This window comes from Gasterosteus aculeatus, chromosome 10 (genome assembly GCF_964276395.1).
Source record: "Gasterosteus aculeatus chromosome 10, fGasAcu3.hap1.1, whole genome shotgun sequence".
In the NCBI taxonomy this organism is placed as follows: Eukaryota; Metazoa; Chordata; class Actinopteri; order Perciformes; family Gasterosteidae; genus Gasterosteus; species Gasterosteus aculeatus.
The window spans coordinates 7,349,233-7,375,488 of record NC_135697.1 but is presented as its reverse complement, the minus strand read 5'-3'; the positions used below and the strand labels follow the sequence as shown (position 1 = coordinate 7,375,488).

The 26,256-nt window shown below is 49.4% G+C and overlaps 1 protein-coding gene across 4 annotated transcripts in view; it reads left to right on the top strand.

Annotated features, from left to right (window-relative positions):
- The window catches only part of jarid2b (jumonji and AT-rich interaction domain containing 2b), an 84,580-nt gene that overhangs the window by 2,403 nt on the left and 55,921 nt on the right, over positions 1-26,256 (top strand). The window lies entirely within an intron of this gene.

Here is a 26,256-nt window from a genome sequence, read left to right as displayed (position 1 = left end):
TTGTTTCCCTCAAGAAGCACAGCGAATCAATTTGTATTAAGAACATTTGTGTGTGTGAACCACAGGATAGGAACCTCTCGTCAAGCCTTTTGGATTTGTTCCTATGACCGGTCCACTGTGTGGTAACTTATTAAAGAGGAGAAAAGGGCAAATATCTGTCTTCAAAACAAAATGTATAAGCAACATACATTTTCTGTTCCGTCATAGCCACTAAAACACTGTGCTGAAATGTACGGGCATCGGCGTTTGAAGGCAACAACAGATGGGACTCGTCCCCCAGAAGACAGACAGATGTTTTAAACACTAACCGGGTACATTGCAGGGCTTGTGTGTAACGCTTGTGAGTGATGTATTCTGCAGCCGTCATTAACGTCCCATAGTGTCCCCTTTGTCTTTGTCAGACCGGATTTAAAAGGGGACTTTTCCCCGATGGAAGTTATTTTCGTTTTGAATCAAGTTGAGTTTAGCAAATAAACACAACGTTACTGATGTTGTCTACTTCTTTGTGAGTCTCCTGCTCACACGGGAGAACTTTTCTCCTCCTTTCCATAATCAGGGTTATGGAAATGATTTGTCTGTGTGCGTATGTGTCACATCGGTCACGTGTCTTCGGCAGCTGCAGCTGATGCATAATGTCTGGCCCCAACAAAATACGCTTCACATATGCGCCTTTCCACATCAACCTGGAGGAGTCCAGATCCCCGAGCCCCCCCCTCCGGGCTTTGTGAGAGGACTCCTGGCCATGACTGATTCCCCCCCCCCCCTCCCCTAATTAGCGTAAGACAATTATACATGCTTGGCTCAACCATTTCCCCCTAAACGTGAGTGAGTTGTTATTCCCCTCCGCTTCGCCCCCCCCCCCAAAAAAACACTGACCACCTTTGAGAAATATTAAAATGTATCATAAAATCAAACTAAACTAAAAAGAAGAGGCAGAATGCCCCGTCAGGTGTCTTTTTTCTCTCTCCCAGAGATGCTTTGTCAGGCAGCGTGACTCTGCAGGAGCAAGCAAGCCCTCTTTCTCACTGCTCTCCGCCTTCTTTTTTTTTTTTTTTAAAGGTTTATTTTGATATTTTGTAGTAGCGTAGGTTCTGTGTGATGTGTAGGGTAGCAGGAGCTAGCGTGCGGCAGTGTTGTTCTGTCTAACGAAACATGACACATTCTGTGTGTGTCTGTGAATGTGTGCGATGGCTTGAGTGCACGCGGCAGGCAGAGTGTAGCCCTGTGCAGCCAGGGCCATTTTGTGCAGAGTCGGCTCTTCCTGTAGGCCCCAGCTGGGGCTAGGCCTCTGATTCAAAGGTTGTGTGTGCATGAGTGCGTGTTTGTGTGCACGTATTGTGTGTGTGTGGGACAAGCACAGCTGCTGCAGGGGCCTTTACAAATGTAAAGAGGCTGTCAGTGTTTGTTTCATCAGGCGCACAACTGATGAGGGCCAAGTTGGAACTCCATTGCACCGTGAGTGTGTGCGTTGTGCGTGCACAAAAAGAGGAAACAAAAATAGAGAGCTGGGCGGAGTGGTGAGTGCAAAGGCACACTCCCCCCCCCCCCCCCCCTCCTCCTCTCCTTCTTTCTCTCGTTATCTCCCTCCCTCTCTCTTCCCCGTTCTTGGGCTGTCCAAATGAAATGTGGGCCTCATGTTGGACCATGAAGCGAGGGTCACAGGGTCTGTTTTTTTTTTTTGTTTTTTTTTGTCGTGCCTGAGCCTCAATGCGCTTCATTTAACCTTGTGTTTCAATGCAAATTCTTCTTTCACAAGCTGCCTTCCCCTCACGCGTGCAACACGGCAGGGTTCACTCTGCAACCTCCTCGTCAACATGGCTATCAGGGCAAAACCAAAGTGTACTGCCCGCTTATTTGACTGCGTACACCACGGTGATAAAAGTGCATCACTTTGATGAGTCAGTTCAGCCATGTATACCATCGCAGACCGTCGAGTGATGAGTGTATCAGGTTTGGAACCAGCGTCGATAGCCACAAACAGAAGGCAACCGAGGATAATACGTTTTAATTTGATGGGAACATCAACCTGCCTTATTCACCAATGGGGGGAAATTAAAGCAGCTATTTTGGTATAAAAGTATTTGCCAAGAATATAAAAAGTCCTCCTTGAAGAATGGCAACAATTCACACAGGATGGGGGGAAAAACTCCCTGCAACAAACCAGACGAAGCACATTCTAAATACATAATTCCTAAAATGCGTTTAGCAGCCTTATTCCCCTTCGCCTCACAGTGGCCGGTGAGTATTTTTTGGCTCTCCCCTCAGCAGTTTGGCTTCAAAGCACACATGAAGCTGTGTCCACCCCCCCGCTCCCCCGCAGTCACAACCCCGCGGCCCGAGGCTCCCCTCGCAGGGCCGAGGGCGAGCACAGCCCAATTTAATTCAACCTCATTTATTCCTTTTATTAACTTTACTGAAATTAGAAGAAAAGCGCCGCCTCTCCTCTTTTATTTTAAACGTCCGTGTTGCCAATGCACTTTACTTCCTCATTACAGGCTTGGATTGGATTTGGGCCCCCGATGGTCTGCCAGGCGGTTAAATGCATCCCCACTCGGGCTCCTTTTCTCTCTGACACCAATACAGACGCTCTCTCTGTTTACCCTTTTACTGCCGTTGTCCTCCTCTTCTTCTCTCCAGCATTATGTCACGGACGGCGCTCACTCCTGTCATGTAATATGACCTTTTCTCTTATCAGCTGTTGGCACTGAGAGCGATCTCCGGCGCGCGCACACACACACACACACACACACACACAGGTAAAGGTCTTGTGGGTGTACACTTACCAGTCAGTAGGTGAGATAAACCGGTTTTAGGGCCGGCCTTTAAGCCGAGGTATCTTTTGGATATCTGCAGCATGGGCCGTTTATGGGAGTAATCACACAACGCCGGGCGTGACTCTTTGTTTCTACCGTGAGCAGCATAATGCTCCACTAGTTGGACACGAGGCACGGACGGACACAGTGCCACAGTGTGTGTGTGTGTGTGTGTGTGTGTGTGTGTGTTACGTGCACCACGTGCACGCTCCTCCGTGCATGAGGCGATTTATATCCTCCTGCTCATGTGGGTTTGGATGGAGAGGGGGGAAGGGGGGGATTGAGACAGCTGGTCAGGCCCCGAGAGCCGTGTGTGAGAGAGATATATGTGTGCACACACACTTAGCTGTGTGTGTCTGTTGTGTTGTTGTTTTTTAAGAGACTAAAACCCCAAAACAGCCAAATCTTCAGTCTCCCTTTGCCTCTGGGTGAAACGACAGCTTAGCCTCGTGCTTCCCCATAAGCTGAAAAAGGAGGCATTAGAAGGGTTTTCATCCATTTTCGATTCACCCGCGATGGCAGCCGGGTCTGGCGTTAGCTTTTAATGACCAATGTCTGCTCTTAGTCCGTTTAATAAACACTCCTTACATTTTCATCCGGTGGTCAATCCCGCCTGATCCCCTATTGTGACACCGGCGTCTTTACGCATCCAGTGAATTGAGCCTCGAGGGATGAAGCAACAGAGCAGCGGCTCAGTCATTATCGATCCGCCGTTACTCCGTCTCGCTCTGCCGGGATTACCAGTTTCACTGTCACTGATTATGCCAGTAAGACTCTGTATCATAAAATGTCTTGACTGTACTTAGTAGTTTATCCCCAAATCTTCCTCTGCGTGGTCTTAAGAAAGGGAGGCGGGAAAAGCCAAGAAATCAATTTTCCCGTGAAGGTAGCTGGTCGTATAGTCTCGTCAGATTCCATTCGGGCGAGGCCTGTTCGTTTTTACTATTCAGTGTAAATTCATAAATGTTCTTGTTATGCGTTACGGCCTCATGAGTCTCCTGCCGAGGGCAGTAACCTATGAATCACTCATTTTACGACAGAGCAGTTTGGTTTCTTCCTGCCAACGAGCCACTGGACCCTCTGTTCAGGTCCTCTTTGGCACTGCGCTGCCCCGGCCGATAAATCGCTCTCTCATGGTGGTAATTTCCTGTGATAAAGAAATAAAACTAATATATATATATATATTTTTTTTTTAAAGTTATTTGACCATCATTATCCTCGTCATTTGTGGCTCTCATGCACAGCTAGTTGTGGAACGGCGACCTCTCTTCTGTGAAAGAACTCTCAAAAGCAACCCTTTTCACCAAGCATTTGGCCCCTTGCAAGGGGGTCCTTAAATTATAATGGCGCGCACCCCCCCCCCTTCCTCCTCCTCCATCATCCCTGAACCGGTGGAGTAATGAGCCGGTGGGGCAAAGTGGCTGGGTGACCACCGCCGCTGCTGCCTGATCCCCTCGTGTCGCTCTGCTGTAAAGGTGTAAACTGCATCCGGCCCTCACGCGTCTACGTCTTCTCTCAATGCTGAAACACGGTTGTGCATCATCGGTCAGATGCTCTGGTTAATGTGTCGGCTCACGTGTGAGAAAGCGGAAGGCAAAGCGGGCGTTGGGTGGTGGAGGAGGAGGGCGGCTCTTGAGAGGCTGAATAAACTGTTTATTTGATTCCCAGGTCAATACATACACGTTTGGTACAGAAACGCATTACACCCCCCTCCTATCGTCGTAATAGAACCCTGCGTGGATTTCTCCCACCCCCTCCTCCCCTCCCTCCTCCCCCCTTCTGTGGGATGGCGCTGGAGGCGGGACGGAGGAGGCGAGGGTGTCACCTTGCTGCCATATTGCTTCGCAGGAGTGAAGGAGCCGGCACGCGACCCGGCAGGGGAATGCTCTCCTCGTCCTTTGCACTCGGGGTTTGTTTTTCCTAATTTTACCGAGCACATGTGATCGCGCGTGATGATCATTTTGCTTGAAAGGCCCGACCGCTTGGCAGCGCGATGCGTTGTCGGTGGTTTCGCAGCTCTTTTCACTTGGCCTCCCACTCAGTCGGCATCTTGCATTCTCCCAGCCGTTTTGTTTTGATTCTGACTGCCAAAGGAAACTTTGGGAACCTCGATCCAGTTTGATCTTACACAGCTGTGGGAATTTAACCTCCTCCAACACCACCCTGCCAGACACCCCCACAACCTCCAACACTTACATGCATAATGTGGCCCCGTGTGGTTGTCATTCTTCACTTGGTAAAACTTGTTCTCTCTTATTCCTTTAGTAAAAATTGCATTGGACCCATTTTCAAAGCTAAGTGTTCATTTTCCGCTGTAACCAAATGTGATTTTATTGAAGAGGGGGTTTTCCTTCTTCTTCTAAAAGTGAAAAGCTGAGTATGCGTTGAGTCAGAGTCAGAGCGGCGGTATTGATTTTCCTTTTTGCCTATTGGTATATTTTATGAGCAATAGGTGCTTTTTAAGTTTCTCCACAGAGCGAAGCAGACTGTGAGCCAAAGGCATTGTTCCCCCCGCTGTAACCTCGGCTCACTAGATGAGGCCTTTTTGTAATTCTCCCGGCTGCGTGATTTCCTCCAGGCCTCGCAGCGGGGAGGTAGAGCGCACGGTACGCCGAGGGAAGGGCGCCAGATTCCGGGCTGAATGTCTGGCCCGGCCTCCGCTGGCCCCGAATCAAACATCATGAGGCCCGAGGGGGGGAGGGCCCGCCGTGGAAATTACAACCTGTGATCGTTGAGGAGCAATCCAGGAGGATAGAAATAATCGAATTAGGCACCGTCTCAAAGTGGAATATCCACAGTGACAGCGAGGCCCGTCTGCCGAAATGACTCTCCAGACTGATGATGGGAAACCACTTGTAAACGAGTAATGCTGGTGTTGGTTAGCGGTTAAGAGAAAAACAAAGCCAATTCTGGGTAAGCCAACTAGCGGGAAGTTGCCATGGTGACTAGAGGGTATCTTCCTCCCCCCTTCCATTGTTTTACACTTCTCTTTGCCTCCGCAGTGGGTTTGTTTTCGGGGCACCTATCCCTCCCGACCCCCTGGTTTCCTAAGGAGCGGAGTTTCTGCGCCAGTCTAACTACGTGTCTGTCTTTTTTTAATTTTAGAGGGAGTGCTTGAGGGTGTGGGAGCCACGTTGTTGTCGACGCGTCTGGTTCCGGGCTGCATTCTGGAGAACTTACCAGAGCAGCCCTGCAACCACGTGAGTCAGAGAGGCAGTGAAACCGAGAAAACGTAGCGACGGGGCGTTTTATGTTTTAATGCGTTTCATGTTCAAAGCCTTGGTGAACTTGAGTAGGTTCTTCCTACGTAACCTTTCAACATTCCTTCCAGCGGCTAAAGCGTCTCCTCCGAACTCACAGGACGGTGTGTAAGGAAGAGACGTGGTAATGGAATAAGAGCCCTCTCAGATTAGGAAAGAGTTCTATCAATACTCCCTTCTTCTAGTCATCTGCTTTTCTTGGAATACCCAGCTGCGGTTGTGTCCAGTAAATTGTAGAAGTCATAAGCAGCCGGTAAGCTCTCATGACACTGGTCCATTTCCTGACAGTAGATCAATTATTTTACCAATATTGACAGTTTTTTTTTCCCCCCGGTGACAAACACCCCCCCACCACCACCACCACCACCATCCAGTCACTGAAATGGAGAGTGGAACCTCATTACTCAAACCAAATTTGGTTTTGGTTCCTGTTCTGTTCCTGAGTTGTAGAAGTGGTTAATTTACGATGACAATTAAATGAATGGAACTCGCTCGCAACAATGACAAAAGAAGTGAGGAGGAGCATAATGGGTCCGTGTGATGGGTTTCCTTGTCGTTCTTGATAATAACAAAGCCTCAGAATACAGAAGCTGTAATTTATTTTGCATTTAGACATGCAAAGCTGGTTTTAATGTAGATCGAAACCATAATTCTCATTATAAGGTGATTGGGGGAAAAAAATACCATCTTCCATTTCTCCAAGCTCCAACTCTACGTATTGATAAATACGTCCCGATAATTAATTTAAAGCAACTTCGGCATAATGTGAGACACCTGATAAGCTGAGTTAACTCAATTGATTTGTTTTTTTTGATGTCAGACAGAATCCTCCGTTGATAAAATGATCTCTTTGGTGGGGGACCACCAGAACACAATCTGACGTAGTGCACCGTTTTTTTTGCGCTTCCTCTTTTCTTCCCTGCACCTTGACATAAATTCATTTACTTCACTTCCTGTTGAGGTCCATCTCCACTGATAGTCTGCCATGCACGTGTGGTCGCCTCCCCCCCCTCTCTCTTTCTCTCTCTCTGACGCCATCTAATCGCCCCTCATGCATCACCATCATTCTTCATCCCCACTGTACCAACGCTACTCTTCACTTCTCTCTCACAGTTTGCTTTTCTCTCCACCATCTACACCGTGTGCACAGTTTCTTTTTTAATACTCCGTCTTCTTTTTTTTTTGCTGTCTATCACCTCTCATTCTCTGCCCCCTGTATTCTGCCACCTCCCCAGCCTCGGAGACTTTGCCTTTGTGTGCGATAGTGTAGCGAGGGGTGGGGTGAGGTACGAGGGTTTTGTCCCAAGCTGTGAGGTGAAAATCATTTCTTAATTGCCTCTTGTCTGTTTTGTGCCAGCGGTGGTGCTGGGGAACGGACTCCTGGGCTTGCACTACAACTCCCCGAGCAGAAGAACTCCCTCGCTTAAGCCCCGGCTTTGTTTCATAGCGCTCTGTGGCTACACTGTAATCTGCAGCCATACAGCCACCCCCTACACACACACACACACACAGGCTTTAAAAAGGCTCAAGATGTCGGACACAGCAGAATACAGAGAAAATAGGCTTTGCGTACAGCGCTATGAGGTCTAGGTGAATCGTGTATGAGCATTTGTGCTGCATTGTAAATTGGGTGCGCTTGATGTGAATCATAGCGATGTGTTGGATGGTGGTTTCGATATTGTCTGCGGTCCTAACAAACATTCTGAGCTGCTCTCACCCTGTGCTTTCAAACTCACATAATTTGCCCTGGATTAAATAATGGTGAACAGCAGCTTGGCTTTGGCCACATTGTCCTGGCGGCTGCCTCAACGGTTGGTTTCTTTTGTTCAAAGCAGTGTTTATCTGTTTTTAAATCTTTTGGGTCCATTTTAAACATGGTTGTGGCCATGCAGAGCGAAATTAAAAAGGATGTAACACTGCTGGAGTCACTCTAACACAGTAAAGTGTCACTCTTTACTTTCAGGTCAGTAGAAAGTTTGGCGGTCAGTTTGGTTTACAGAGGTGTGAATCTTCTTTTTATTCCATTTTATTCAATTATAAAAGATTCTCAATTTTTCTAAAGCACCGCACGTGGCTTCCTTTTACAGAATAAATGCAAGCAGTCAGATAAATCCGAATCCCTTTTGTGCAGAAATTGCTTCCTGCAACAATCTGTCATAAAAAAGCTGCACATTCTCGACGGCAGTTTCTGCGTGAGCCACCTCGGTACATAAACAAATGTGTTGTAACTGACAAAGATAAGCTCCCCGCATAGCAGCTCGATGACGGGGCAGCCAGTGGGTGGTGGGTTCCATTAACCACAACATTAACTAGTAATCTCTATCTCCGTCTCAGCCTCCCGCCGGTTAACCCCCGACAAGCCACAGCACCGGCATTGCTTTTCTTTTGTCCACGGTGGTGCGTCGCTGTGTGTTGACAGGAGGGGGAGGATCTTGTTTTCTCTGTTTTTCTTGGTTTATTTTTTTGCCGGGGGTTGAAACTTTGGCCTGTTGGAGAGAACCGAGTAGTGTTTGAGTGACGGGGTCACATTCTGCACAGGATCAGTCCGTCATAGCTGCTTGGATGTAGAAGAAGCTTCTCTCTCTCTCTTAGTTCTCTCTGTCAACTCCTAAAGGAGGGCGTATGAATTGTGGAGCAGGCTAGTTACATAGCCCCCCCACCCCCCCCTCCCTCTGCCTGTCTCACTACTCCCCTTTAATTTGACTCGGCCGCAGTACGCTACCCAGACCCTGATTGTTGTTTTCCAAGAGTCGGAGTGCTGTCGTTTGTAGCATAATCATTTAGTCTCCCTCCCGCGGATCTGCCAAGCGGCACGCTGAAAAATATCCACTCCTCATTTTTTTTTTTTTTTATGGGGAGCGAGTTCCTTGCAGCCAAGTGCGACTGCTGCTGGTTCACCTTTTGCGCCGTGTACACTCGCGTTGATGGATATCTCGCCTGCAAAGCGTCGGAGCGATGGCACATGTCGAATGCACATTTAATACACCCCAGAGGTCACGCTCGTGAATTTGATTAGCACAGGCTGAAATATGATTGTCGTGATATTTAGCGACGTGGCCTGTATTGAATTTTTTCATCTCCGCGTCGACTTCGGTTTACACGACGTGCCATTTGTCCGTATCGCTGATGTTTGGGGGCTCATTACATTGAATTAGTGTAGTTCAATGTGAGAAGTCACGGGCTCTTTTTGTAAAGATTACGTGGAACTCATTGTGGAAAACACAAGATGTTGTTTTTGTTGTTTTTTTACCCTTGTTAACCCTAACTGGATGTGACTTTAGACCCGTGACGCATCATCTTGCTTGGCGCTAGTGGTTAAGGTGATATCCTGGGAAATGAAGCTGCTCGTGTGCAAACCATCCCCTTTATTCCCTCCTGTTGGCTGCACAAAAAGGCCCTCGTCCTGTGACACAATGTGTTGTTTGGTTCTTCCTCAAGTTCTGTGAATTTACTCCCCACATGTGACGAGACGTAAAGCTGACGCTGGTCACCGTCTCCACGCCAAACACGCCCAACTCTTGAGTATTCCCATCATTTGCATATTGCATGTGCAGCGCACGCTGAACCCCATTGATTACAGCCTCACTTGTGTCACACGGGCACAGCATGGGGGAGGGGGGGGGCGCTGATCGATGCAGGGGACCCGCAGCATTGCACGGCCCCTGTAACATGACAGGGGATTAGATATTTATTGTTTCGGCCGCAGAGTGAGCTGTTGCCACGAGGCCCAGAATTCCTGGTGTGCCTCTGGTTGTGAGATCATGAGGTTGTTTAAATCCATCCTTCTCCAACCGACCGCAGCTGCAAAATCGCTTTCTTCATGCATACATTTTCATGTCAGCTCCTTTTTAGCTTCTATTCTATGGAGCCAAATCCAATTTGGTTCATTTGAAAAACAAATGAACCTGAAAGTTTTGTTCTTGAACATTGAAAAATACAATCATGTATTCAAAATAAAAATTAAGTGCACAAACAGTATTTTTGGGTGGAATACAGTTTTGACTCAGTTTTATAAATTTTTTGAATAAAATATTTTTTTCATTCTTCACTTGTATTCATCTTTTGATATTCACTGTATTATGTTTTTCGGTTGCAGATTTTATATTTTCAGATGGCTCCATACTATGGCATCTCCAGGCTAGCACAGTTTATGGTTGGCTCACATTGTTAGTGGAAATATTCCCAGAAAGAAGTATCTTTTTTTGCGCTTTACGTGCAAAAAACACCAAATAATCTTGTGGGGGAATTTTATAAGTCCCACGGAAATGTGTCTTGCGCTCGACAGCGAGTTTGCATATGATTTCCATAAAGGAGGGGGTTGATGTATGAATGAGTTGTCAAATGGATTGATTTCAGGAGGCAGCTGTCACTCACATGGCATTCTATTCTGAGCGTGCCCAACCTGACCCATCAGACGCGCGCTGGCTTATTAAATGGCTGACTGTTAACCAATGCAAGTTTACCCAGTTACATCTCTCCTCTTTCGGTCCGCCTCGCTGCAGCTTTCCCAAGGGATTATCTGTTTGTTTCCATCGCCTCGTTATGAAGAAAAAAATGTCACAAGACTCCTTATTGGGAAACGTGTGTGTGTGTGTGCAGCGACGTGACTGGATCAATTGTATCTAAATATCCACTAAAGGGCTGCAATGCCTTTTCTCTTTTCCTTTTTTTCTCTTCTCTCTCTCCTTCCGTATCTCCATAGCTCGTAGGTGTTATCAATGCAGCTATTGTCAGGGCTGAAAGAGCAGTGGAGGGAGGGAGGGGGGGGGCTCATGAGACCCCCCCCCCCCCCCTCTCTCACAATGGGCACATGCTTCCCTCTCTTGGGGGGGCTTCATGTGTGAGTGCACTGGTTGAAGGTCTGGGGTGAGGCCTTTGTGTGTTTGGGATTCACCTCCTCTTCCTCTCTAAAAGTCACCTGTTTTAAGACGCAGGTGTTGCCAAAAACCGGCCACGGTGAAGCAGCTACGCATCGGTGACCGTGGCAAACCGCAGAGCCGTTAAAGGAAAGGTACACCACAGCTGCGTGGTAACGTTACACGGCCTTGATTAGCCGGCGACTTACTGGATCACCTTCTGTGTGGAAACCACCTGGAATACCGTGTTTAACTAGCGGCCAATGCAGAAGGTCTACTGGAATATCGCGTAATTACACCGTATGAAACTTGTACGAAATTCAAGGCAATTTTCAACCTCTTGTCCATGTAGGACTTGTTGCAGAAAGTCCAGTGGGTTACTTTTGGGATTAGTGAAACGTGAACAGCATACCTTTGTTTCCATTGCAGGGCACCGCTCTGCTCAGCTGGACACGTGACCACCTGCAAAAGTGCCCCCCCCCGTAAGACGCCGAGTCGGCGCTGCTAATGCGTCCCGTGCTTGATACTAGTAGATACCTTGAAATAATGGAAGAGGGCACAGAATGAAGGACACGATCTCAGAAAATAAGAATCCCTGAAAGTTTAAAAGCCGCACGTGTGTTAATAGCGAACATCACCCCATCTCAACACGTCGTTTCTGCTTTCCTTTTGTGCTCTCGTTCTCACTCACACAACAAGATGGCTGCTGGAGGATGTAGCTGGCTGTTCACACCTCTAGTCTACAGAAGGGGGGCCTCTTTTTGTTGCCATCTCCTCACCACAGGAAACATACGGGGGGCGAGAGAGAGGGAGGGAGGGAGGGAGGTAGGGGGGCCTTGATCCTACACATGCACCTCATGTGAACACCGGCCTTTGTTGCAGAGTTTACATTGAGTGCCAGTGTGCCCGGTGTTTGCCTCTGAATGACGGTAAAGAAGTAGGTCAGCAGAGAGACCCCGCTGCACCCGAGCTGAGCGGCGTGTGTGTGTGTGAGTGATTTGTTTCCTTCCGCCAGGAACCTGCCTGAGCTCCCCCGGCCTCCGCGGCTCTGTGTGTGTGTAGTTGTGTTGTTGTGATGGCCGAAGCCCCAGCAGAGCTCGGTTTGACGTCGCCGCGAGGGTTTGAGTCGGCACTCGTACGGAGACTGACAGGCGAGCTGGGAGGGGGTCGGCGGGGGTGCCAGTGCTTTTGAGACCAAAACAAGTGCGCGCAGCAAAGAGTGAGAGAACGACAGCGGGGGGCAGGCACGAGGGGAAAGTTTTTTTGTTTTTGTTTTAAATGGAGAGGGAGGACGCGACGAGGTGAAATTGGACGAGTGGATTCGCTCGTTCTCACTCATTTCGCAGCACGCTGCTGTTGTTAGGGGATGGCTGAGTGCCCCCCCCCCCCCCCCCCCCTCCGCACCAGCCAATCCACTCTCCTATTTCGCTCCATCCTGCTCTCTGATTGGTGGGCCGTCTTAGCCAGTGGAATGAAATGGGATTGATGGGTAATCTGGAAGTGGGGGGAGAGAGGCAGTGGAGAGGTAAGGCTGACTGAGCCGTTGGGCAAGGATAAGGTCAATGCAGTGGATTTGCATTACAAATCAGTGTTTCTGCGCTGGATTTAATAATTACCATATTACTTTTTATGAGTTTCTTTGCTTTTTAGAAGGGGGTCAGTCACAAAAATGATTTTCAACACTAGTCGGGTTTGGGTCGGGACTGAAATCAATGTATGTACCTCGGGGCCTCCGTGGGTTCCCTCCCTCACCCCTTTTATACAGAGAGAAATTCTGTTGGGATATCAATTTTAATTGAACATTTAGTGAAAATGATCTTACTAACATGGGACCTCCTGTAAGAGGTGGTGGGAGAATATATATGTTTATCTATAGGGGGAGAGCGAGAAGCCATGGCTGCATTGCCCCCCCCCCACCCCCTCGGGTATTGTCATGGCGGCCCTGAGTGGCTAATGGGAAGTGAAACCCGACCTGGTTTCTCCTTAATGGCCGCAGAACTATGTTGTACACCACTGCTAGAGCTACAAAATGTGGAATAACCGAGCAAGCAAACACACACACACACACACACACGTTGCAAACAAGTTGGCTATATTTGTTAGATGTATAAAAAATATGGTTCAAAGGGCAGAAGAAGCATCAAACTGTAAAATGTTTATATCAGTGATGTGATCGGTCTGTGCAGACGTACTGGTTGATCCAACACACACATGTTAAGTACACGCTGCTAAATGTTAAAGCGCCGACGGCATGTGGAGCCTTCCCTTGAGCGATTCTGAGCATATTCAGAGCGATTCTTTGTTTTATAGAGTGAGCACCTCTGACCCTGAGCCCCCCGTTTTCTCCCTCGGCCTCCTTTAAGAAGCCTTCAGCGTCTAAATGAATATAGATGAGCGGCGAGATCAGCTCGTGTTCAAATCAATGGCCTGCCAAATGCAATAAAAGCTGCTGCTTGCTACCAGTTGCGTCAATAATCCATCGATTTCGGAAACGCAGGCGTTTTGCTGAGGTTCCCTCCGCCCACTTCCCCTTTAAGGGAAACTTTCAATGTATCTTTCCAAACATGAAGCAACAAAACAACAAGCTTGTGTCTTAAACTTTAGTGACGTCTTGTCAGTCAGAACAATTTGACCAAACCTCAAAGGTGGATGTATAGGAAAAGTTGTATGTCGCGATTCTTCCCGGAATGAGGTTCCCCGGTAATGTCCCCCCCCCTGTTCGTTCAGTTTTCTCATCATTTGTGTTTTGTACTCCGACACCCTTCAACAACACGTAAGCAGTTAGCAGAAATCTACGGGTTTTCGGGAAACTGGGAACAGATCAGAGAAGATGTCTCACAAGTCGGTTTTAACTCTTTTCGTTTTCTTTTCTGAAATGACTTGCTTGCCGCAAACCACACACTTTCACACCTCGAATAGGAGAAAGTGTGTTAGTGTGCGCGCGTGTGTGTGTGTCTAGGCACAGTCCCATAAGAGCCAGCGCCGTCTCCCTGTTTTTTAGCCAAAACTCCAAGGAATTAAAAAGGGCGAGTCAACGGTCCAGCAACTCTGAATAAGCCCGGCGGATAAAGAGGCCCCAAGTTAATTATTCAAACCAGCGGGAGGGACGCCTGGCACGCAAACATGCACAGGGTTTCCCCGGGGACGGCGCACGGGCCTCCTGTTAGGCCGCCTGCAGTTTGGTCATGCAAAGCGCTTTGAATGGCAGTGGGAACTGTGGTAAAAACAAAACAAATGCACAAAGCTGTATGTTGTGCCTTTTGACAAAAACATCCTAAGTGTTTCTCTTCCAAGATAAATGCTGAAGCCACGTGAAACATTACTTTCAGACAATTTGCCAATCTTAGTCATCGTCTTTACACTTTCCCCCCCGGCACCACCTCCTCCTCTCCAGCTGCACTGACAGGAAGACTACCGGATTTCAGCGCAGTTTCACTATGACACAACCGGCAAGAAAAGCCTCCATCACTGATCGAGAGCTCAGAGAGGAAAATCCTTCTTACGTCACCGCTGGGTTTCCAAAAAGTAGTAACAACCCCCGACCTCTTACGCACTCGTTCTGCTCCGCCCCCCCCCCCCCCGGACGCGCGTTTGCCATAAAACGGGTCCCACGTGACCCTTGATTTGGAAGCTCTGCCGCACGGAGCAGATTAGCTTCACGCTACGTGACTTTAACCGAACGGCGGCGGCGCAGGGTCCCACTGCTTTATGGGCAGGGGCTGGCAACAGAACCCCGACGTTTGCCCCTGTATGCTGAGAAAGGGCATCATGCTGTGTCCACGCAGCCGGCCGCATCAGTCGATTTCCAGCAAGCACTCGTTTTGTGAGTGCGAGACAAGTGAGCGACACACACACACACACACACACACACAGAGGAAAGAGCCATGTATGTGCTTTCCCATTGTCGTTCACTTTGGCCGGAAAGTGCCGTGTGTGTGTGTGTGTGTGTGTGTGTGTGTGTGTGTGTGTGTGTGTGTGTGTGTGTGAGAGACCTCGTTGGTAAGCTGAGGTACGGAAACGAGAGAGTACAGTTGGTGTACATGCAAATGCACTGACACATACTCACTCCTCCGATGTGACGCGCAAAGCCGAGATGATGCAAAGCCACACACACTCCTCCATAGTGATGCATCGTCCTGATACCATGCGCAGCTCGGACTGACGCCAGAGAAGCTGGTGTGTGTGTGTGTGTGTGTGTGTGTGAGATTTTTAAGTGTACAGTTGTTGTACAGACACATTTCCCAGCACAAAGAAAACGAAGAAACACAGCTGGAAAAAAAATCTTGGCGTTAAAACCTAAAGCGATAAATCTTTGGTTAAAACAAAAAGCCTTTTCTGTAACTGTCACAGTTTCTGATTTACAATGAATGGCAATAAGCATTCATTCCTTTTCAGATATCAAGCGCCAAAAAAGAATCACGGTCATCTGTGTGGTTCCCCCCCCTCCCCCCCCATTAGATCTGCACACGCTAGCCTAGCACCACATGTGGGTGGCTGGCCGGCTCACAATGGCTTCAGTGTAGCTTCTCTCCCCACTGAGTCCGCACTGTACTCGGTGCTCACACAGAGGATTCCTGGGTCTTTCTGACAGGATACCATTTAACCCCCCCCACCCCCCCGGTCCAAAGCTTTAGTGGGAAAGAGACCCCAAATAGTGAGTGATTGCTAACTGAGGGGAAACCCTGACAATCGCCAAAATTCCTCAGTGTCCCACTAGGTGGTTTTATGGCAAAAAATACAGAGGTCCCCTGGGATTCACATCACTCTGCGGACACGCGGGGGAGGGGGGGGTTGATTGTGTGGGAAAACAATCTTGGGAAGTGGAACCGGTCCAATGGAGCTTTTCATGTTGTGCATTCAGTTTTGCGTGGCCATCAGTTACACAGCGTGCAGACACAAACCCGCCTCCCCCACAACGCAGAACCGCCACTTACAGGAGGAGGGGGGGGATAACCCACTTTTAATTCTGAGTGATTTTTTTACCTGCTGACCGATGACCGACGCAGCCTGGCAAAGAGCGACAGGGGAGGCAGAATAAGTGGTGGGTAGAGGGAGACGGATGGGAGGAGGTGTGGGGGGGGGGGGGCACTGAACAGATGAAGGAAGAAAGAAAGCGAGCGAAAGAAAGATCAATGGCTGTTCCCTGAATAACGGATGTTTGGGGCGGCAGCTCCCGTCTTCCGCTGTGTGCAGACACTAGCAGTTAACCTGTCTCCAGTGCACAGGAACACTTCCCTGTGTGAGCTCACACACACACACACACACACACACACACACACTTCCCCTGTACTAATTCTGCATCTTCTCCCAGTCGGTCTGGTTAGTGATCGTGTTCGCTCCAGACTGCCCCTGTGGTCAATAAATCCTCAGAACCTCCTGGGAGTTGTGGTTTCAGAGGGCCAGAATCACAGTGCCCTCACCCCTCCCCTCACCTCCCCCCCCAACTCAGTGAATTCACACACGGCCGTTCAGCTGAGCGCGGAGCTCAGTGTTACGACGTGTGAAATGATTTTATTTTTTGTTTCTTGCTGTCGCGCGGATCCTCTCCTTTTCTTCGCTGTCGGGTTTCCCCGGTCAAACCAAATGCTCGATCTCAGGAATGCCAAGAATGTCGGTTTAAACCTCAATATCTTGGCTTACGCACGCACACACACACACACACACACACACAATTCCACGTCATTGTCGCCGCAACACATTTCTCGCCTATTGATTTAGTTTCCCTCCCTCTGTCAATGCGAAATGATAGGGACACGATAGATTAAGATTGATTTATTTTTCCAGCGACAAATGGGAACATTTTTCTTCAAGTGATGAAAATGATTGAAAGCGTTCGGTGACGCTTTTGTTCTCGGGCGAGAGAAGAGAGGCGAGCGTGCACACGGCGGGCGTACGGGTGTTAAGCTCTCCGGGGCGGGATAAATGCATCGCAAATCATTTTGAACTCGCTCCTCCTGCTCGGCCGAGATAAGGGCACCCGAGCCGGGAACGCACGCGCACTCGCATCTGCATGTTTTTGCGCGCTTCCTTCCTGCGGTGTCGGAATCCGAGGCTGAGGCCGACGCGCAGTGACGCCTGAGTGGAACATCCATTCAGGTCGCCGTCTGAAGCCCCCCGTAATTTGCTCCTTGGCTCAACCGGCACGTGGCCGACGTGTGAAAACAGAATCCCCCTCATAAGAGGCGAGGAGGCGAGAGTTTCGTGCTCTCATCGGGGGACACGGCAATCACCAGAAGGACGCCGACCGTTGGGTTCAGTCTGTCAGTGCCGGGGACGGGCAGGAGGAACCTTGAGTCAAACTGCTTCCCCCCCACCCCCCCACACGGCGCGGCAAAACCCGAGACGCAATGTATTGGCCTCCTGCGACTCCTGCGGTCTGTGCCTTGTCTTAAAATGCTGGAACGAGGAGGGCTGCGTTCAAACGCGTGACCGGTGGAACATCTGTTCTTCTCCCTCGAGAAACCTGTCAGCTCTGCTGCTCAAAGCCCGACGATTATTATTAGCGCTGTGGTTTTTGCAGTCGGACAGAAAAGACTTCCAGCAGCAAAGCGCAGCTTTAGAGAACCATAAACAGATTGTCCCGGCTCGGTCTGCGGCGAGGGTCCAAACGTCAGTCGTGTTTCGGAGCGTGTCTGTCTCTTGTAGCTCGTCAGACGTAAGGACAGATATGCCACAAACTATTAATCAGCCCTGGAAACGTTTCAAGCAGGGTTACTCGACGAAGCTAAACCGCCTCCCCTCCCTCCTCCCCCCCTCCTCCCCCAGGCTTCCGCCATTCATTAAGAGCCTGTTTGGCTGGAGACATTTTGGAGACCCAATAAAGTGTCCGTCCTATAAATCGAGGCGGTTTAATGTGGCCGGGACGCCAATGCGAAGTGTTTTTATGAGGATACGCAGACGGCCTTCAGTTAAACTAGTGAGCTGGCCTCTCTGTCGCTAGCTCACTCTCCTTGTCTCTTCCCCCCCCTCCCCCCCCTCCCCGAAATGGTACTTGCACATCGCTCCTCGGGTTATTTAGGACCGCCTTTGAGCTCACTTTGATCCTGCCAAGCCAACCCCCCCCAACGCCTGCTCACGGCCGATGATTAAACAAAGGGTCACAGGGTTTGGTTGAGGAAGTTGTCTGTGTGTGTGTGTGTGTGTGTGTGTGTGTGTCTGTCTGTGTTTGTGCGCGCACGTGTAAGAATGCGTGTCAGCGTGCATTTGTGTCGACTGGGTTTAAAGGGGACGATGTTTTCTAATAATAGCCCGAAATCTGTTTCCGTGTACCGGGTGCACAGCAAAAAGGGGGATTTGCGACGAACGCATGTGTACTTAAACCACGGGAAGAAGTACGGACAATCTGACATGTGGATGCTGATTTCATGCGTGTAAATGGAGCCCGGGTGTCTCGTCACAGGCCGAGGCCAGAGATGGAATGCAGTTTACACTTGGATGCTGCCGGTCGTATAAGGCAGGGGAGCTTTGAGTGCCGATTATATCCAAGCTTTTCGTTGGATTCTGAACATAAAACGTTGAATCAAAGGGTTGTTTTGGGGTGTAAAAGACACAAAATAGCGGCTCAGTTCAACAACATGGCAGCTCCGTGCATTTTAATGAACTGCGGCTGTCTCTGCAATAAAGACTGCGACAACGAAACAAAGATGTCGCAACGGAATTTTTCATTTAGCTGCTTACTAAATCCACAACTGCAGGGTTGCCGAAGGTGTTGCAAGAAGTCCTCATTAAATGAAACAATTAAAGCTGTGCTGTACAGCAAGTAAAGTGCGCTGGGGCTCGGCTCTGCCGCAGGACCAGATTATCGGACTCCTCGAGTGTGCTGCACTCCAGCCAAAAATAGTACTTTTATCAGACGGAGACGGCCGTTTTCTCCCCGGGCTTTGACCCTCGCTGTTCTATTCTGCTTGTGCGTACCTTTTCTGGGTGTGGATCCGTCTGACAGGTTGTGTACTTTTCTCGGCCCGCCGTTGTGATGGATCCACGCTTGCTGGCTGCACATCAAGATCGCTTCTCTCTCTCGCTGCGGCCCTCGCTGCTCTGTCTGCGCGCTCGTCATCCAGTCAGCCTGACTCACACAGGTCTCCGAGCACAGACGCCGTGGTCCTCTCTGCACGCGCGTGTGTGTTTTGTGTGTGTTTGCGTGCGTGCGCACGTGCGCCTCCCGTTAGGGCTCAGCGGGACTGCCAGTCAGGTTTGCGACTACACTCCCACACGTCCCTCGCCTCTTCTGCTTTCTCACCGCTCCTCTCGCTCTCCTTAGCCCCGCTTCCCTTTTCTGCCCGTCTTTTTTTCTTTTTTGTCGCCGTCTCTTTTAACGGACTCCTCAAATCAACGGAGAACGTGCTCCATCCGGGCGAATGGCCGTTCAATTACGTGCTGCTCCGCATCCAAGCGCGTTCCGTTATGCCCATGTGGAATGGTGGGAATTCGGGGATTTTGGACGAGGGCCTGACACATGCGAGAAAGGGCCCAGATGGTTCTCAGGCCCCGCCTCATGATGTAATGTCTGCCAGAGCATCAACCGGCTCTTATAAAAGCTCGGGGGACGGCGTGTGTTTTTCTTTATTACAACCGCAGCTTGTGTTTAAGAGGAAGTTGGTACTGATATAGATGCCTCTCTGAAGTATGTTTGCACGTGTTTGTGCACCTTTGACATATGGCCACAGGGACACAGCGCATTAAAGGTCATTTTGACCGATCGAACCGTTTGTTCAATTTGAAATGGATGTTAATTCAATAACGTCAAGACATTTGCTCTTGCTGCTTTTGTGCACAGGCCAATCGGCCGCACCGCTCTCCCTTTCTCTTTCTTTCTGTCCTTTCTTTCGGCCCAATGGCGTTGATTTGTTTCAGGTGGGCTCGTGGAAACACCTGGTTTCCACCTTCAGCTGCTCTCTTAAAGTCAATCCCTGTGTCGTGTCACAATCCCAACAGTTTTAAGCTTTTTAAGCGCGCTTTGAATGCCATCAGAGCCCCCCGTGTGGTTGTCTATCGGCCCAACCGGACCAGTGTTTAAGCTTGCGTACCCACCCAGCCGCTCCCATTGAAACGCATGCATACGCACCGTGATACAGGAGAGGCTGTCTGCTGCTGCTTCGGGGTACAAATGGACAGAGAGGACCTTGTACAATCTCTCTCACGCATACACACATGCAGAAACAGCACTTAGTGCATTACTGAGAAAGAGAGAGAAACACAATCGACCTCTTTTCTACTTTGCAGACCGTGGGCTCTCTAGTGGCCTCGACCCGTTAAGTACACACACACACACACACACACACACACACACACACACACACACACACACACGCTGTGACCACTCTGACCTTTTAGCTTGCAGAACGAGACTTGATTTCCAATATGGGCTTGTCTTACAGCACTCTGCTCCGTCCGTCCCGCCTCCAGTCGGTGTTGATGCGATTAGGCTCGTGTGCCGTTTTCTTTGTCTCGTCGTCTCTTTCTTCTATCGTTTCATCCCTGTTCCCGCTGTAGCTGAGGTGACGCCGCGCTGGGGCTCTTTTTTTCTGCGCTCCTCTGCTGCTGTGTGCTAATTCACCAATTCACTTCATCCATCCCGCTCTTCACGGTGGGTCGTTCCCTCCGTTCTTAATCTAATCTGGTTTACTTCTAGTCGCCCCCTCTCTCCTCCCAGCCTCGCTAATGCTAACACAATGTCATTTCCTGTCTAAAGTGGCTAAATGTAGCAGGGCCAAGGGACTCAAAGCATGCTTAATGAAGCATAGTGGCCACTTCACCTGCCGAAGGCTGCAAGCTCTTTATCGCCGCGTTGAGTGTGCGTGTACACATGTTTGCATGTTTACATGGGTCCCGTGTCGACCGCACAGGCTCCCATTCGCTTTCTTTTGTTTATCGAGATGGCCGTCAAACCCTTGCGATGAGAGGAGCGCTGCGTCGGACAAAAACAGAACTATGGTCGGCACGCGTGCACGTTTCCCGCGGCGAGCTCTATATGGCCGCGTGGTTGACGTGACCTTTTTATAAAATCCACCAGCGACAGCCCCCTCCTCTCAAGAGGGTTCATTCGAAGGGGTCGCTGAATATTTCCTTTTCCGTCACGGAGCAAACACCACCGGGGCGGCTGCTCCACACTTATTCATCAAGAACCCGATGCTAAAATGTTCAAAAGCGAAACAAGTTCATTGAAACGCTGTTTTGGCTTCACGGCTCCTTCGGCCCCTCCAGCGCGCCCCGAATCTCCTTAAGCAGCGGAGGCCCCTCGCGGGTGGCAGCTGAGGTTTTGAGAGAGTCAAGTAAGCTTCTTTTTTTTCTTTTTTTTTTCTAAAGCGAGGTCTTATCCGGAGTTGCGTTGGCTTGAATGTAGCTGCTCTTATCTTCACGTGCTGAGTGTCAATAGATTGAGGGCATCACAGTGCAGGTGGGGCCGACTCCGACGTGGTTAAATGGCCAACGGGGAAAAGAGATGACCACTTAAGAGCACTCTGACGGTGCCCGCTGGGGTTCCATTTGTCCTTTTCCTCTCTATCTCTCTCTCTCTCGCATTCTCAATCCTGGCCTCCAGGCTGGTGGCCGATGGGTGGCGTTGAGGTGGAGAAAGGGAGCGTTTCGCGGTTTAAAAAGGTTGAGGAGGAACTACCAAACTCTGTGAGGGCCAAGCTGTCCCATGAGCTTCAGGGCAGTTCGTACAGCCCCTTCCTCCCTAAAGCAATATTTACGAGCATTTTTTTGGGCGGGTGAGCGTAATTGAACAAGCGTTTGTTATTTGGCAAACAAGCCCTTTACACCCCCCCCCCCCCCCCCCCCAACACGGAACAAATCGCACCGCCTCAATTGGCAAAAAGCACATTACACTCCAAGTTTTTAACATTCTGCTAATTGAGCCACAGTCGAGCAGCGGTTTTAATGTGTTCCGAAGGATCCAAGGTAATATTTTATTTTATTACTTGGGGATGAACATGTGACACTCGTGGTCCTTTCTAAAGAATTGGATTCACTGTATGAAATGTTCACGTTAACGTAACCTTTTCTCACACAAAGTTTCTGCTGATCATTAATGCAGTTGCAGAAATGAATATCATTTAAAAAAGTAATAATAAGCAGAATAAAGACAAAGGTTACTTTCAGAAGTCAAGCCTTATACCCATCAAAACTACATATATAGAAGTGGATGCAAGGAGTTAATTATAGATATTGATAATGTTTTTGAAAGTGCAGAGTAAGGTTTTGCTTCTATTCTCTCATTATGGCCCAAGCCACCAAACTCAACGTATAACATTTTCATTCTTTTCTTTAATTGAACAAATGTTATTTTAGTTTTCAGCACTCTGCCACTTAGGTATTAAATGTTGCCTTTATGCAAGATTGCATCAAAAGAGAAAAAGAAGCCATGTTGATTTGATTCCACATTTCTGATGTCTTTAGCACATTTTTTTTTTCTTTCTTTTTTTAAGCGGCACAAAAGCGGGATTCAAGTTGATTGCAAGTGGCGTGCAGTTATGCCCTTATATTTCCTCTGCTGCGCGCCCCTCTTTCCCTCCTCTCTTTTTCCAAGCCCCGGTTTTTATTAACAACGAAGTAGAAATAAAACCTCCGAAGGCGTCTCACCGCGCTCACACAGGAAAACGATTGTGAGCGTTTTTTTTTTTTTTTTTAACACCGGCTGAAATGAAATGGTCCGATTCACGGGAGCTCTGTATATCAGGCAACTCACCTCAAGAAATGGTTTTAAATGCTACATTGGGCCCAATTAGAGGCACTCGCACCGATGGCACCTTGTTCCTTGGCACGGTGCTATTGTTGGATGGTGAAAAGCGCTTTTAACGGTCTCAGCTGGTCAGCCGGGAGCGAGGGACATTGCTCTGACTCAGCAGTTTTGTTAAAAAGGAGCCCCGGTTCGTGCGGCCGTCGCGGTGAACGGGCCATTATATCACGGAGCGGCGGCCCTCGCGACAGAAAGGGCAGCGGCGACGTGACGACGGGGGCCAAGAGCAACAGCCGATCCGCACGCAGCTAACAAAGAACGACACCCGCTGCCTCTTTCGCTCCTCCGCCGCAGAGGAGGAAGGATCTCTGCTGACATACTTCTTTACGCGCAGGGCCCCGCGTCAGCTGCAACTGTCTGTCTGCAACCCCCCCCCTCCCCCCGGGCCCCCCCACGCTCCGTACAGTGCGCCCCTTTCAAACCGCTGATTTTATGTGACGGGTGCATTCCTGTGGGCGGGAGGAAAGGTTCTTTTTTTCCTTAAAGTACATGAATCAATTAAGAGCCCCGTTGCCGTGGGGTACAAAGCAAGGCACTAGCACACGCATGGCATCCTTACTCCTACTTGGGATCGCGCCAGGAAAGGAGCCGGCGTGGTGGTGGTGGTGGTGGTGGTGGTGGTGGTGGAGGTGGTGGAGGAGGAGCGCCATTCGCCGCTGGGGCGTCGGCCGCCGGCGTCACCGGTGATGAGAGAGGCGGTTAGCGCGATGCTGCAAGGCCAGATGAACAGGTGATGCAGGAAGGGCTGGTGAGAAGTCACGGTCGGTCGTCAGCGTTCAAACTGCCTTATTCAAAAATGCTTCATCATCACTGTGGAGTTTAGAAGAACGTGCCGCAAAACCGGCGCTACAGTTGTCACACAGAAGACAAATAGGGAACTCATTGGCAAAAGTGTTCTCGTCATTTTCAGTGTGTTTTTTTTTTTTCTTGCTTTTTTCGTTAGGCAGCAGGGGAGTCTGGGCCTCAGATGTAACGCGCGGCGGTTTTGCCGTTTGTATCCAGACACAATGGGTCACAGTCGGACGCAAAGCGAAATGCCACTCTGCAACACCTTCCCACTGGGAAAAACATGCACTCGATGCAGCGCCGTAAGGCCCCCGAAGATAGAAAACCTTTTAAAATCAGAGAAATAGAGATTAGCACACAGCCTGAAATAGATAAATAGCTGTGTTTCAGGTGATATGCACATTAACCGGTCACTGCCTGCACCGATCCTTCGCCTTTTCTCCATCCTTTCCGCCCCTTTCTTGACAGGTCTGTGGCAGGTTAATAAAATAAACATATATCCACCAGTGTCAGACTCCCGTGGCTGTCATCGGCTGCGTTGGTCGGGGAGGGGGGGGGCACAGACTGTCAGTTTTAGCCGGGGCTTGTCTGTCAAAGCCTTCTCTCCGTTAGTGACCCTTCGTGGGCACATTGCAGTCCAAATGAAAATGAAATGCCCCAAAAATATGCAGGTTCGAGGTTCTCGAATGTGTACATTCACCCATCTTATTGTGTAAGAATTAGTTACTATAAAAAATGACTATAATGGATAATTAGTAACAGCCCTAATATGTCCTATGCTGCCTCGGGGTAAATCGGTCAGGTTTCTACCATGTCTAGTTACTCTCTTTCTGTAGAGATCAACTACTGCAGGACTTCAGAGGGGGGGGGGGGGGGGGGGGGGTGGTGTGTGTGTGTGTGTGTGTGTGTGTGTGTGTGTGTGTGTGTGTGTGTCCTTGTCATCTAAAAGGCTTTGTGGTGTAGGCCAAGCACAACACAGCTGCCCACCCACCCAATCTGTCTCCTCCTCTCTCACACACACACACACACACACACACACCGTCTCTCTTTGAAGTTTGTCCCAGTCCGGTGGAGTGGTGCAGGGTCAGGATGGAGAGGAGGATTAACGAGGCCCCTGGTTTGGACGGATGAAAGGATGGCGGGATGAATGGTCTTTATGAAGTGTTAGATGAGAGGAGGCGAGGCCAGGTGATGACGGCCGGTGGACTTTGGTTCCAAGGCAGGCGCCGTGATAGAGGGCCCAGATCTAAGGTTCACATTAAAGACGGGGATCGGTCCTGAGGCGGCGCTCATATCAGCGCAGGACCCGATGCGCATCTCTGTGGTCGCCTTGGACGCCAACGGGCGTCAAAGATTTCTTTGAATCTAGATTTGAGTGTAGCTTTGTCTTCAGAGGCGGTCAAGTTTTAACCACAAAGTGGTTTGAATGTAGTAAAAAATTGCCCAAATCACCAAAATGGGATAAATTAGAGTTTGGGCTACTGCAGGATCGCCCTGATGTTGCCTTATTTATCCTTTGCTGACAGTCAGGCTCCCGTGAGGTTTTCACTGGTTGTGTGTGTGTGTGTGGCTCACACAAAGCATACATGCTACACACTGCAAAGGTATGTGTGAGCACGTGCCACCGCCTTAACCCCCCCTCGCAGCCTCTGCGCTGCGCGACATTAAACAGACAGTGATTGATCTGCGCTATGATTGTTTATTTTGCCGTCCTGTCAGTGATGGATGAAGATTTGCGTGCATTTAAAAGTCTGTCGGTGTAAAATATGAAGGAGGAAGGGGGTTGTTTTTCAAATCAACCTCCCCAAGGAGAAATACCAGCGGGCCTATACGGGACGAACTGTCATCGTACCTCCACCTCGTCTCAAATTTAATGCCCCCCTCACAGCACTGCGGGGTATCAGCAATCAACATTTCCATAACTGACGCAAATTCCATTTACACCACAAGGAAAATAACTGTTTACAATCCTATGAAGAAACCAGCTGATTGTAGAGGAATTAAATGCCCCTTTTTATTTCAAGCCACACGTATTCAGCATTTGAGTAAATTACCGTCATCCTGAGAGTGACCCCCCCCACCCCTTTTATTTCCCATCGTTGGGTTCCTCTTTCGCACAACAGGCCACATGCAAATCAAAGTTGCCTCATAACGCCATTGTCTTCGCTGGCCCCGCTGCTGCTTTTGAAGCTCGCTGGCGACGTACATTCAGCTGCAAATGGGCGACGCATCTCTTCAGAAGCCCCCGGTGCCATTGATATTCAGTGGGCTCCGTTGTCCTCCACAGATGCCAGATGATTGAATTCCTTCATCCTCACACACGGAGCACCTCGTACAAAACTTCCTTCTGTCTGCAGATGACAGCCTCTGAGCAGCAAGACATTTCTAACACCCTCTTCAGTTACCATCCCCCAGGAGGCCAAAAAAGGAACCAGGGTGAATGAATAGAAAGGAACTCGAGACAATGCCTACCTGTCCTCCCTCCCTCTCCTCCTCCTGCTAACTCCCCTGTGACACCCCTTCTTTTCCTTTCTTTCCTGCTGGCAGAAAACCCGTCTGACTCCTCCAATTCCTTTCACGCGGGCAGATGGCTCGATCAGGAGTTCCTCCAGCCCAGACTTAAAACAAAATCAGACCCCCAAATCCTCAATCGTCCCTGTGCTAATATATACATTTTTGTTCCGTTTTTTTTTTTCCCCCCATCACAGACGCCTTGTTTGGGTGCCAGTTTCTGTTAACCATGGAAACCAGGCTTCCCCATTTTCACATCTTGTTTTCTCTCTTTGAAAAAATGTTCGCTC